Below are 15,221 nucleotides of genomic sequence, written 5' to 3'. Positions count from 1 at the left end.
AGATTATATGAGGCAGTATCAATGCCTGAGTCTGCATGCAGCCCAATGCATGCAAGGGGATCAATTAGGCATTTATTTCTATAAAATAGTAAAACTGGCACCCATTGCTCCTCATGAGAGTTTAAAGTGAGTATCAGTACCATCAGCACAGGGCCTTCTGCACTCCTGGGGAGAGACCACAAATGCAGGTAGAAGAAGCCCCATCTTGTCTTTGGGGTAGTAGGAGACTGGGTTGCGGCTCCGTGGAATGAGCAGAAGAAAACAGACCTATCAGAGTGTCACTCAGAACAAAATGGAGACAATTCTTGTGTCTAAGAATTTATCACATCTGAAATAGTGAGGAGATCTGATGGTCTCTCCAAAGCAAGAGGCAGAGCTGTGGAGCCCTTCTTCTCCTTTTCATTTGTAGAGCCTGTTCCCAATATAATGTGCCCAAAGACCAGCACAGACTTCACACAACTTTCCTGAATTTAAAACCAATTCAGCTTAAAGCAGTTCATAGCCAGTGTGCCCACATTCTGCTCCTGTTTTAGCATTTGTGGCTGGAAATGTTTTTTTAGGAGGGTTGGTTTTGTTTTTAATTAAAACCATGTGTAGCATATTGTAGAAAATACACATTCTTGGGCATTTCAAAAGCAACTTAATAGAATCGCACAAAACAGAACAGCTTACTTTTGTGAAAATGGGCATGGATCCTCAGTTGTAGTTTCGTTGCTGGGAGAGAAACTCCCAGAGAGCCTAAATTTCTGCCAACAGTAAGGCAGAAAAAATTGCTAACAGCAGACTCATAAATCAGAACATTAAATATTAGCTACTGTGTACAGTCACACAGTTGAAATCAGGCAGGTCAAAGGCCACTCTCAAAAATGAACTAGCCATCCATCCACAAGGTCCACCAGGTCTCCATGAAGAGGCCACCCAAATCTGAACTCCAGAAAGTACAGCTGGGGGCACCAGACATTGCCAGCTCACCTGGAACAGTCTCCACAGGTCTGTCTTCAACTTCAGTTGAGCATGGGCTGTGCCACAAGCCCAGTTTGTCAGCAGGCACCAGAGCCCTTTTTTTTCCACGTATGAGCCCAGCAAAGAGCCTGGGTAACAAAGGTGACTGAGGGACCAGCTGGTTTGTGTCAGTTAGTTTCCAAAAAGTGCCTAATGTAAGGCCTGAGCCTTGACCTTGAGGATGTTGGTGAGTAATCCAAGAAACTGTTGGGAAAATATTTTCTAGCTAGATACCTGCTTTGCAAAGAAATGAAATCACCCCTTAAATGTATCAATACAGCATGAATATGGGAAATAATAAAAATGTCTGTAAATTTTCAAAGTTTTTGTAACTTCTGTATTTCAGATACATAAGCATCTTCTAGTGAAGTTCAGATATCCCTATAAGAAATTGTCGGTGAACCTAAAAATGGCTTGGGTTTCTTAGTTATCTTTCAAAGACCTATAGAGATCAGTGGGTGGAAAATGTGCAGCAAAATTCCTAGATTCAGTACCAGTGTATTAAGCATTCTGTTTGTATATTTTTACGTTGATATACTAATTGCATTTCCTGGAAAGCACAAATGGTGGTCGACTATTGAACAGCTCTGGTGACTACCTTAACCCAGCTTTTACTTTTAGCTGTTCTGAGTCAACTAACAGAGCTTACCAACACAGGGATGCTTGCCCTTCTCTTGTCTTCACAAGGGCTTCACTGACCTGACTATCACGCACCTCTTCCAAACAGTGTATTTACATACACTCTCAACAGTATATAATAATTACTGAGCCAAATTCCTCATGTGTGTTTTAAACAGTATTTAGATGAGTTATTTATAAATTATCTTGTACATATTTGAAAGGTTCCAGAAGCTTTCAGGAAAGAGAACGTGTGTGGGTTGGAAATTAACACGCAAGAGATTTATCATTTATGCCTTTGTAAAGTGTAAGAGTCTTAGGAATACAAAATCAGGTTTTAAAACCTCTTTTGGAGATCTTAGAGAAGAAAGAAAATTTCTCACAAAAAATATTTGGAATAGAACAAGAAGAATTGAACTGTAGGTATGAAAACAATGGTTTTGGTATTTTGAAGAGTGTGACTTAAAAAGGACAGATTTTTCCTGTTTCTTAAACAGCTATATTTTGCAGATCTTTTGGGATACCAAATTTGAATGATTAGTATGGGCATTGTTTATGAACAAGTGTACATGTGAATAATAGAACTGAAGGAAGCTAGCTATCTGAACTTTTTTACTCACTTATTAGTGTTAATGTAACTATACCTAAATATAAAAGCATGTTGTTAAGTCAATATAAAAATGTTACAAGGTCGGTCTCCAGCAAAAGCTGCTCCCCCTCTGCCCCAAACAACCCCCAAAATACTAAACATAGTGAGACTTAGATTTACTTTAACATTTATTTAGAGAAGAAGAATATGTCTTATATAAATACAAGTGATGTCTGGGAAGGCTAGAATTTCAAGGCTTAAGTGAAAGATAACCAAGCATGTGTTAATGAGCTAATCTTTTTTGTGTATGTTAGAGTAATGTATTCAGAAAAAAATTTATCCATTCAGTTGCAAAGTCATGGCCACTGTATTTCATGTATTCCATCTGTCACATAACAAACAGGTAACGCTGCAATAAATCCAATGGATGCCAACAGTTTAAACAGCATTTTGTAATGTTTGGTGGAACCTATTAGGTGAGTTTGTTGAAACTCTCCGTTTTGCTGCTTTAAAATAAAAATGGCAAGCACTCTATCACTGTTTTAATGTGCTTATAGCTTCAGGAAGACTATCTTAAAAGTTGCTACCTTTTCACCTGCATTATCATTCCAATCAAAAGCGTTCCTAGTGTTGAGAAGATTACTGTAGATTACCCTGTACATTCTTGCTTTTCCAGGTTTTGAATGCTGTTTCTAAGGGGCCTACACAATGCAAGCATTGATTAACAATGTCTTTTTACCTACCACAGAGGTTAAGCAGGGATAAGACTAATCAAAAGGAGGAGTAAAGAACGCTAGGCAAGCTGAGACCTCATGTGACAACCTAAATGTTAAGCATCAACATTTGTCCAGATCTCCAGCAAATGAAGTTAAAAGTTTCTACTGAGATAATGCAGTAAATTGTAAGAAAGCAAATATATAGGCATTTACAACTACCATAGAGGTATCCAGAAGCAGCACTGCTTTGATCTTTCATTACTATTCTTTTGGTCAGGAGGAATAAGTAGATTTACCCTTGCTGGTTGAGATGGATGAAATACTGGAACTATATGTAAGCAGTGGAAATGATGTCCTAAAAATGTCATAATCTGTTCAGGCTTTGGTTGTCACCACTTACGGTTGAAGATCATGGGAGGCTTCTACCTATGAGAGAGATGGTTTTGAGATACTTAATTTGAGTGGCAGGTCCAAGAAGCAGAATGAAGAAATGAATAGTTCTTGTTCCACTTCTTTAACAAGGTGGGAAAATTGCTGTGAAACTGTGTTTCCAGGCTGTACAGAACAAGTGGATTATCCAGCTATAATAGTCTAAGTAAAGATTTATCTTAGACAGGCATTTATAATATTACTACTTTTACTATTCCAGAGTGAGGATACGGTCTTCAGGAGCAAAAATGGAATAAGCCAGTTTAAAAAAATAGCATCAATAATAAACACATACCTTTAAAATTTTCTAACTGGCTGGTTTACATGGTGTCGTCCACAGCATGGTAGCTCCTATGAATCCTGTTAGGAGGATCAGTGAGCACTGATTGCATCCATACAGCGACCTGGTGCTCAAGACATGGCACTGCAATGTTAGCTTCTGCTGATTTTAAGCTCTTTTTTGATCTGGCCCAAGAGGGTGCCCTCATTAGGCACCCAGGTAGCTAAAGCAATATTTAGGTTTCATACTTTGTCATTAGATGCCTTGAAATCCTCATCTTCTGTCCATTTCCTTCAATTTCAGATACAGTAGATTCTCAAAGCATGTGAACCATGAAAAAGAAGAGACTTAAATTTGCTACATCAATTGGGTCAAATATATCGAATATAAAACGTATTCTCCATATTCCCATTCCATGTACAACAGCAAAGTGTTTCTATATTGCAATTCTAGTAGCAAGGAGAAACTCATAATTACAAATCAATGTTTAAAGTTCTGATTTTATCAATCACAAAATGGTTACAAATTGGGAAAATTAATCATTCTTAATGTAGCCTGAAACAACTTTCAACTTCTATCATGACTGGACCACTATTTTTCCAAAGCCTTGTTTGCTTTTGGTTGCTAGAGTAGAATATATGTGTCAGTAAATAGCCAGATGGGTATCACTGATGAACTGATAATATCAGACCCCATAGCAGCCGACCTTTTCTAAAGGTGTCATGTAGCCATTAAACAGCCTGAGGAGAGGAACAAAATCACTGGTCTGCTGCAAGGTGCAAGTCTGAGTGTGGATTCAACATAATTTATTACCGTTTCTGAGTTTCTGGCTTTCAAATATAACCTGAACAACTGCAGACCATTTCTAGAAATGTAAGCATTCATTAATTACAATATAAAATAAATTTATTCTCTATGGTAAATGGCATCCAAATTGTTAATTAATTGAGAAAAGCTGTGCTTAATTATTTCACAAAGTCAGCTAAGGTAGCAAGTGAGGGAAAGACTCTATTAGCTGAGAATACACAATACCATAGGTGCATGACTAAAGTGATGCCTAATGAGTAGATACTGAACAGGCTATCAGAGATGCCATCCAACATTATAGTGACAGAAGAATTTTACAGATTTGTAGCAGACATTTTTAACTGCTGCAGTTTATTCCCAATATACCCCAAACCAACAAGGAGTCTCTTAATTTTAATAAGATTCAGATATACTTGATTTTTTTCTTTGTATTATTAGCAGTTGAGAATGGTTTTATTGTTTTAAAGGTACTAAAATGCTTCCCATGTTAAATGTTTTTCCTTAATTTGCAAATATTACACAAATCAGTCAATAAACATAAACTTCATTAGAAATATGCAGTGTTGCAGTAGACAAAATGTCACCCACATTCTTATCAGTAATTTGTTTGCATTTGCTATTAAATACTTGATAAGATACAGCTTGTAATCACTGCTTAAGAAATGAATTACAAGGATAAGAGAGCACTAGTTTTGGTCAACTGATGTTGGGTTGCAATGAGTTAACTGGGATCGTTGTTTCTGGGGCTGTTCATATCCCCAGAATTTTCACAGCCCTGGCAGAGTCTGACTCTGTAATAAGTCTCACATTACACGTGGATTAGATTCGTAGAAATCCTGTAACTCAATAGGTACCTGCCTATTCTCTCCTGGCGTCAGGCTGCCTGCGCTACTTTGCTCTGTAGACATACCTGGCATTCCACCCATGCCTCCTCACTGGCTAAGTGGGCTGGAGCCTGCCTACCAAAACATTGGGGTATTGTTGGGAAGGGGAGACCCTCTTGACAGACGAGTGAAGTGTGAAGTTAGTCTTGCAATGCCTTATTACCTTCCTATGAAGTATACACGCAGCTCCTTTAAACTTCCTTTACGCTGCAGTAATGTGGGAAATGAGATCTGCAGAAGCGCTTGGGAGTAGCAGGGGGTGGAGATGTTCTGTAGACAAGGACAAAGCCCATCCGAACTCGAGCCCTTCCGTCTCCCCCTCCAGCCACCACCACCATGTTTGTTTACACTGCTGCAGGAAGACAACAAAAACATATTTGTCGGTGCATCAAGGATGTGAAATGGCTTGATTTCTGGGAATTTTGCCAGGTATTATAAACCATTTTGTTTTAACACCCATTTTTCATTTCACTGCATACTATTTGTTAAGTAATTAGTGGGTAGATGAATTGGGATTTTCAAAAAACTTGAATAAGATTAAAATACCCATTTACAGCTTTTAGGACTTTAAAGAGAAACGGCTATCTCTCTAATAAAAACTGTGTCATCTGATGTTTAAATAACAAAGGGAAATGTCTTAATTTGTCATTAACAGTTTGTGGTTTGTACTCTGTAAACCTTAGTCTTGAAATCAATTCAGTTGAAGCTCACAATAAAGCTCATAGAAGCATTATCAGCTCAGCAGATCGGCCAACCTGCTAACTTTTCATTGGTTTTTTGTGTGTTTGGTGGTTGGATTTTTTAATTTTTTTTTAATATGTAGTGAAATTTGAGATCTATAAAAACTCTTTCCTCCTCTTTCAGCAGTTCGTCTCATCCTGGAAGATAATGAAAAGACTCCTAGTGTTTTCGTGCAGATTTGTATGTGATTCTACCAGCCTACTAGGGGCATTTAACATTAAATGTTAATAAAGCCTAAGGCATTAGGCCTAAGGTACTAACATAAAAAGTCCTACTTTTTTAATGGAGAGAAAAAATTTCTGTAATGGATTACCATCACAGAATATATGATAGCAATTTGTGTAAAAAAATATCTGCTTTAGAGTTTTGACAAATGTGTATACAGATTAATGCCTTGACGTTCATGGCTATGACTTGTAAGTTAAGTGAGATTTTACTTCAGACATCAGCGAGAATGGCGGAAAGAGGATTGGGGACGCAGTTCTGTTTTCTAATGACCTATCAAGTACCTTAGGCATTCAAGAAGACTACAGGCACATCTTTTCCAAAAGCTGTAGTACAGGTAAACTCCTGCCATCCAGCTAGACCCTTGTGTCTTGCCAAGCTGCAGTGACTTGCACTGATTCTGCCTGAGTGATGTGACCAAACAGCCTCCATGGGAGGCAATGACTCCACAGAAAAAGGGCTTGCCAGGAATATTTGCTAATGTAGGATTATTAGAGTGTGTTGCCTCTGCAGATATTACCACAGTCCTCTCAGTGTATTTCATCCGCCACATATTTTTACAAAGGAAGCTTCTTTTTGACTTCACGGTGTCTAACAAATAGAAAATACTTCTAAGCCTTGTACGGTGCTGAAAAGCTTTAATCTTAGTATGGATGGCTTCAGATTGAGTTTTATCCATGAGATTTTGAGACACACTTTTAGAAGTAATACCTGTATACAGGAGTTATTAGTAATACAAATGGATATTTTTCTCTTAATAGAAATATACCTCTTATTACCCACAGCTCACCCAGCAAATAAAACTATGGCATGAAGTAAACAAGCTTCAAAGGAGAATAACCTTCAGTTCATATTGTTTCTCTCTTTCACTTTTGGTTGAGCAAATTCTTATGGATATAGAAGAGGGTGGATTTTTTTTCCCATTTCATTTATATCCAAACTGTTTCAGTTTGCCCACTACTTTTATCTAACTTCCTTCTACTATAGTACATTTAGGGCTAGATAGAACAAAGATGTTCATGAGCAATGCAATTAATAAAGCCTGATTCCTTATAGATTGCTATCCTTTGTCTCGCAAATCCCTTCACTTTTAACCCCAAACCATAGTAACTCTTTTCCCCTTCCTAGTCAGTAGGATGCCTTCACTCACATGTAGTAGCTCCTGCTACAGCTAGTTTCTCAGCTGTGTGCCAGCTGATTAGCTGGCCAGCAGTCCTGTGCCAAATGGCAAACAGCCTGCTGCCAGGAACAGTGTATATTTGTTCCTCAGTAGGAGCACTGATTTGAATCTTTCTTCTACCTACATTGGTTTTCATGAAATTTACAGAAACAAAATTTTCCTTAAGTTTTCCACCCCTACTGCCTTTTGAATTTGCTTCAGTATGATGAAAAGCAAAAAAAGAAAAAAAAAAAAAGAAGAAAAAGAAAAGAAAAAAAAAGAAAAAAAGGAAAAGAAAAAAAAGTATTAGCATAGGGCAAACGGCAGGTAAAAAACATAATCACATAAATGACATTTCTGAGGAGAATCAGACTAGAAATGACATGTGAAATAAAGAAGGTCACACAGTGGTCTCAGTCTGAACAATTAACATGAGGGTGTCCAAAATTCCACCAGCTTCAAGGAGTTTTTCTTTCTTGTTAGTTTAGTGGCACAATTTTCGTGCCAGTTTCCTGCCAAGGAAATTGCAGACAGCTCATACAACTGAAAGGGCTTGAGTCTGGGTCTCTGGTGACAAGCTTGCTGCAGCTCCTATCATGGCTTTATAGCTTCCTAAAAAAAAAATATATGCTGACAATTGTGGCAAATGTGAAGTGTCTCTTTGACATGAAACCACTGCCTATTAAAATGAGCCAAAAATATGACAGTTTCACAGAAGACTCTTTTTATCAGCTGAATGCTTCTCAGCACATCACTTGGGTCAAATTCAAATGTGAAATCATGGTACCTGAAGGAAACAAACTGTCAAGAGTCTTGCATAATACTCACTGAGTCCTCTTCTAAACAAGACTAGTACTTATGTAGTTTTCTTGATAGTAAAATGTAAAGAATTTTCTGAATTTTGACAATTGTAGATGAATGCAGGATAAAAAGTCCCTTTTCCATTTCAATATTTCTGTTGAAATGGCTTTGTTACAGTTTATGAATTCCTTTAAAAATAAAAACTCTGTGAACAGATATTTGAATGAAGTATTTTTCAAGGTTGAATACTAACTCTAGCCCCACTCAAATAGGAGAAATTACTTCCCAGTGGTGTGTCAAAGTACTTGTTAACTATTTCAGCAACAGGATATGGTGATTCTTTATACCAGGCTTGTCATAGCCTTGATAGGTGCTTTCATGTCTCTGGTTTCTAAAATCTGCACTATCAGAAGCATTTTTATGTTACTGAATTCAGTTCAAAAGTGAATAACTCACCTAAATGAATACAGCTGAATACATTTTCCAAGCCTGGAGTTACAGTTTCCAGATCTCTAGTGTTTATTAAATGTTTTTGTAAAAATAATTAAGAATAAATATACACACGTAATTAATTATGGCCTAGGTAACATTGTTGGGAGATTATTAATGGAATTAAACAGGTAAACTAAAGTGGCTCTGGATCCTGGGTTTTCCCAGAGATGCTACAAAAGAAGCTAACTCCAGCAATGAGTGTTCTAAATTCCGCTCTTTTAACGAGTACCTGTGCAGAGGTAGTACTAAAATGCACTGAATCTCTAACAACGATCTTAAAGAGTCTTGTTCAGCAATCCTAGAGGTGACTAAATTTCTCTAGATACCTATTTTTACTATCTTTTCTCTTATTATCTGGGTTTGTACCTTTATGTTATTGGGAATCTGTGTGAGTGGTTTGGACCCATAGTTATGCCCAGTCTAATGGGGACTGGAACTACAGGGCGCTAGCTATAGGTCAGAAACCTCCATGTGAGTCTCATCTTGCATCTTCACACTTTTAAAGCCCAACTCTACATTACAGCATCTCCAGCTTGGCTTTCCCAGGGAATTTTGGGGCCACATTTTGGCAACCTGGGTTGTCTCACTTTGAGGCAGGAAGAGTGCAGGTAAACTAGAGCTGATCACTACTCCTCCATTGTGAGCTGTTGTCACTCAGTCAATACTGTTATCAGGGCACTGAAGGAAGGAGGAAAGAAGGAAGGAAATTCCTCTTTCCGTCCCCCCCCGCTTTCTCTCTGTTTCCTGGGTTCCAGAATCTTTTCAGTTAAGAGAGTCTTACCTAAAATAAGATTTATACTAGTTATTTTGTAGTTTATGTTACAACGTGGTTTTAGTCTCCTTTCCTCCACAGCACATGCAACAGACATTGTCAGATTCAACATTCAGACAAAAAGGAAGTGGTGGCTAGCACTTTTTTTTTTTTTTAATTAATGGTTTACATGACAGGAGAAAACTTTCCTACTCCCTCATTGTAAGGCTGAACCGCACAAGCTTTCCTCCTTTTTGAACAGAAATATAAGAGAACCTGGGAAGAAAGAGTCAGTGAATCAAGGAAAGAATAACATTGTTTGAGTTAACAACAACTGTGAGGGTTAACAGAAATTTGCAGAGAAAGTCTTTTAGAAGCCTCCCTGAAAGATCTACAACACTGCCACAGTTGGGATCTTTCTTGCGAACATTGTCTCACTGAAACTGTGTAGACAGCTGTCCTTTCATGTGCCACTGTATGTCTTTGACCCTCAGATCATGGTTAATCAGGCTAAATCTGCATTTTAAATTCAAGAGTGAAACACAACAGTAGTGAGTCTGGAGCAAACACCCTACCACAGTACCTATTTCATTTAGCTTTTGTGGGAGGAAAGAAAGTTTATTCACACAGTCTAAACACCTGAGTTAGTTTACTAAGATGGACCGAGCAGTAGTCAGCAGAGAGATGGGTGCCATGAACCATCTTCTGCACTGAGAATATCTCTTTTTTTTAGTGGTGAAGCACTGAACCAGACCCAGAGACATAAGTGTGTGAGACCTTGGCAGTCTTCAAACTTGCATCAGGTTTTTCCTTTAGCCTTCACTCCAGACCTGCGGGAGAATGAATATATGTGAAATATGAATGACCAGGCAGTAGGATTTGTACAAAACTACGGTCAAATCAGCTCAATAATGTAGCTAAATTCATTGATATCTAGCTGTATTCTCTCAAATAAATACTTCTGCAACTATTTATTCTAAGTCTTGATTTTTATTGCTCCGTGGAGAAATGTTGCCTCTTGACACACCTTAGGGAATCTGTACAGCAGTCTCATCTTTGTTAGCAAGTCAGCACTTTCCATTTCTACTTTTCTTCAGATGAAATATACAGTTTCCTGTAGCTTCTATTTTTCTGAAATGGACAGGGCATAATGGTCTATTACTGATGAATATTTTATTCATAAAATGGATCTAAAAATGTATTTGTGCCACTCTTGGGCCAAAGAAGTATCTGCATTTATGATTTTATTGTATTGCTGTAACATCTGGAGGACCCAAGCAAGGTTAAAACATCACTGGTTTTGGCATAGTACACCAAGGTTGTCAAAGTTATTTTATTCCCCATGAGCATTAAAAAGATAAAGAGGGGAACAGAAATACATAAAGAATCTTTGTGATATTCATGGAAAAAAATCCTTTAAATATAAATATATAAAAATATATGGGCAGACAGACAGATATTGGCAACTCCACTTGGATTTTCAGCAGTGATTTAGAAAATAATGGGGAATTACATAGGCGAACCAGGAAAAATTGGGTTGGGGAGGGGGCCGAGGGAAGGGATCATGTTTTAACTTGTTCAAAATTTTAGTAGTTTATTAGATTATAAACTATTTGCCCTACACATACTTCACATAATCTCTTACTTAATGTTTTGTGACAGCTTTAATACAACAAAATTAGACATGCTGCTGCAGTAGTCCTGACAGCTACCTGGTTTCCATGCATTAACACCATTGGCTTCTTGCCCAATACAAATAAACTTGAAAGGCTAGAGAGCACATCCAGTGAAATCAAGCAGCCTAAAACTAAAAGGTAGAGCTCGGCATTGTGGAATAAAATATCATTGCAGGGGAAACCTTTGATGATATCATTAACTAAAGTATTAGAAACAAATATAAAATAATCTTGAAACAAAGACATTTAAATTCTACCCACACAGAGGGGACCATAAAAAATGTTAGACTACAGGGAGAACTTACGCAAACATTGTTTAATTTATTATGGAATTATATTTGCATGCCATACTTTCAAAATTACTTCCCATACCAAAATTTGATTAAAATACATCATGGTGTACATTGCAAGTGTTCAAAAAACTCAAAGGACTACATATAACTACCTTGTAATGTCTTGTTATTCCTCATCTAATATTGATACATGTGTGCATTGAAGAATACACAGATTTTGAAATATGAGAGAGATCCAAATATTCCACAACAAATTATATTTGATGACCATATAAATATATGTGAAACTTTTATCTCACTTGCTGTCACACCCTGAAACTATCAGGTCAGTTATACATTGAATAAAATTTGTTAACCTTCATATTCTTCAGTACAGGTAATTTTTATAAATACTTTGTTTCTCTTTTAAGTTGGAACTATTAGAGCCATTTTGAGTGTTTCTATTTGTCTGTTTTACCAAGGACCAAATGGTCCTTTAGGCTTTTCCCTATCTGATCAAAATATGAATAGCACCAGAAAATCACACAGAAATCATAACACTGTGAGAAATATAATCTTACCTGGGCTACCAACAGAGAGCCAGCTATATTACCAGTAAATGGGAAAAAATACTTGTGGATGGTCCTGACTTTATTAGCCATTAGTTTATTAGGAAAGACCTGTTGCTGTGATCTAAAGGATTGCACTACTTCTGTCATGGTAGAGACAGAGATAGGTTTTTGTCAGATTTAGAGAAGTCCCCTGTAACAGGGACTCTCCCATGTCAGAGATGTGATGAATGAAAACCTGAGTGCTGTCCTTACCCAAGGCACAGAGATGGTTTACCAGTTTTTTGCCTACCCTTTTCTCTTTGTATTCTTATGCCAGCATGAAAAGCACATGTGATCTTTGCGTCTTACAGTGTCCTGTACTTGAGCAGAGGATGGACCTGTCAGCACAAACCAAGAAGGGAAGGTATTTCTAGAACTTTACTTATTGTCAGAGGTTGATGTCTTTGCTCAGATCTAAGTGTTGTACATTCTTAATGGAGTCCTTATCGTTGGAAATGAGATAAAATATTCAAAAGATTTGCTGGTAAAAATTTAGGACTGATTTGATTAGTGTTTTGCTTTGACAACTTGAGTGTATCTAGGAAAAAATATATTAGAAGCTGCAAGACTTTTGTTGGTTGGTTTTGTTCAGCTGCATTTGGGAATACCTTCCCCTTCTTCATTTTTTTCCTCCATTAATTAGTGGGTATGAAGGAACCATATTCCATTAGAGTTATTGTGTTTGCCTCTTGCACCTTTCCTGAAACAATGGAATCTCTGACACTAATTGAAAAGCTATGGATCCTGATAGATTGCAACCTCTCTTTTACCTGTTTACAGACTCTGTGGAAAGGCCATAGGGTGCCAACATTGTTAATAGTTCTGAAATAATTGTCTATGACTTCAACTCATTACCTGTCTCATTTCTATCTCTTTATGGAAGTTTCAGTTGCCTCCACAAGGCTTTTACAGCACAGCATGGAAAAAAAAAAAAAAAGAAGAAAAAAAAAAGAACAACAACCACAAAGAAACAGGTTAGACTGGCACTGAAACATATTGCCTACTCCTTCAAAAAGTTTCTCATTTATTCAGATGAAGTGGTGATGAAGGGGACTGATCTGAGGTAGAGACATGAAAATCTACAGGAACAGAGAACCTCATAAGCTGTATCATATTTTCATTAGGTGTAAAGTCTGTTTTTTCATTTTGCCTTCTCTAATATAAACATATAGCTGTAGCTATTGAAATGGTAAAATTAAAAAATACGTTATCTTGCCTCTTCTCCAAACAAAGCTCTATGTATTTCACTCCCTTGGGTGTTCACATGAGTGAACAAACCAAATGTGGCAGATGTTATTCACATTCCTAATTGCACAACTGGAAGCTGATCTCATCCTATAACAATGCATACAGAGGACTCTAGAAGAATCTGAAAAAAAAAGTGTTCATCAAATAATACTGCACCAGTTGGAAATTTTTCAATCCCCAAAGCAAGCTGTAGTGGCATCTGGAAGGAAATCCCTACTGAAGACTTTTAGGCTACATCATTCTCTGTTCTTTCTTTTCCTGATGCTTAAAACATGCAAAGAGATTCCATTTACCCAGGAATTATTACTATCCACTGTTTGAAAATGCCTTGCTCCTTGAGTAAGAGCTTCATATATGGTTTGTATTTTATATCAATATCATATTGCCTTAATGTATCATGTTAAAATGAGATTCTGCTTCCTCAGATGCTTAAGTGCTTCTTTTATTCTAGTAGTTTATATAGTATGCTTTACCTTACATTGGCATATCTGTGTAAGTTCTTTGGTTTATTATAGAGCAGGTTGGACTATATGTTCTACTGGCTCACTTTGGCTTTAAAATAGATGTGCTTTATAGAGGCATGAATAAAGATTTTGTGTTTGATTGAATAAATCTCAGAAAGACTCCAAATCAGGAAACAACATAAGAGCTCAAATCCCATTTAATTCAGGAAAACTCAAGTACATTTCTAAAAGGAATACAACAAATTCTAATATGTGCTTAAATCTGCTTAGAACAGCATACTGACTGCTTCAATTTTTTAAAGGGACAAGCAATTTTTTTCAAAATGGAAACAAAATTATCACATGGAATTGTTATTTATAGAAATAATAGAAATGCAGGACACTAGCAAAAACTGTGAGAGATTGCTGTTTGTAGAGGAGAGTAATACCAGGCTAGTTACAGTAAATCGACTTTCATTCCATGGAAATGTTCTTTCCAAGGAAAAATATAATTAGTTCTGGGTTTATATCCCACTGATCTCCCACAAGCTGAGTTTTTTGGATCCGTCAAGGTGTCTCAGGACAGTTTCAGTTTATCTTCTATCCTCTGCCACTACACTCATGCTAGTAAGTCCATCATTTTCATGATTCTGCAGTATCATCTGTGTGCATGGCCTTTTACTGCAGTAAACTGAAGTTATGAGGAACAGTTTTTCAGTTCTTGGAAAAAGGGCAATGTACCAAGCACTTTCTATGGGGAAAATGTGTGCATATGGACAGTTATCATAAAATAATTGATGTGCTGCAAGTTAAAAACACTTGTTTTTGTGCCTATGCCGTGCCTTTTCAGTCAGACACAAAATGTTCTTTTCTCTCTACAGTAAATTGGCCCCGAGTCCATCTTTGCTTTTATTTTCTCTAAAGTACTATTATTTGTACAGTGGCAGCAGCTAGGAGCTCTCGTCATGGCTCACAACTTCATTACAATTGTAATCTCATTGAGATAAAAACTGTACAAATACACAAACCCCATAATTTTTGTGTGTGTCCCATCTGCCAGCCAGACCTGTCAGTTGCACAAACATAAAAAGCCCCATACAAAGTCCTTCAACAGTGTCTCATGAGATTTCCAGACCTCTCCTCATATGAGGTAAAACTTGGGGCTTGCTTTAAAATCTTCTCCAGCTGACTTGCTTTACAGTGAATGTGCAGCTAAAGCATGTGTCTGCATCTGCATATATGTATATACACATACACACACATACAATGTATATAGATATATACATACATGTATATACTGAGTATATGCATATATAAATATGTGTGTATATATAGTGTCAGTAAATGACCTTAAAGGATCAATTCAGTCACTTACCTTAGGTTTCTAGTCCCACTTGAAATGCCTAGCATGTACCTCCTGCTCTCTAGGTGCAGTTCCATAAGGGTCTGGGAGACCATAAGGTCTCCCCTATGTCCT

The sequence above is a fragment of the Caloenas nicobarica genome (assembly GCF_036013445.1).
Source record: "Caloenas nicobarica isolate bCalNic1 chromosome Z unlocalized genomic scaffold, bCalNic1.hap1 SUPER_Z_unloc_2, whole genome shotgun sequence".
Taxonomy (NCBI): Eukaryota; Metazoa; Chordata; class Aves; order Columbiformes; family Columbidae; genus Caloenas; species Caloenas nicobarica.
Note: the sequence above shows the minus strand (reverse complement) of the source record.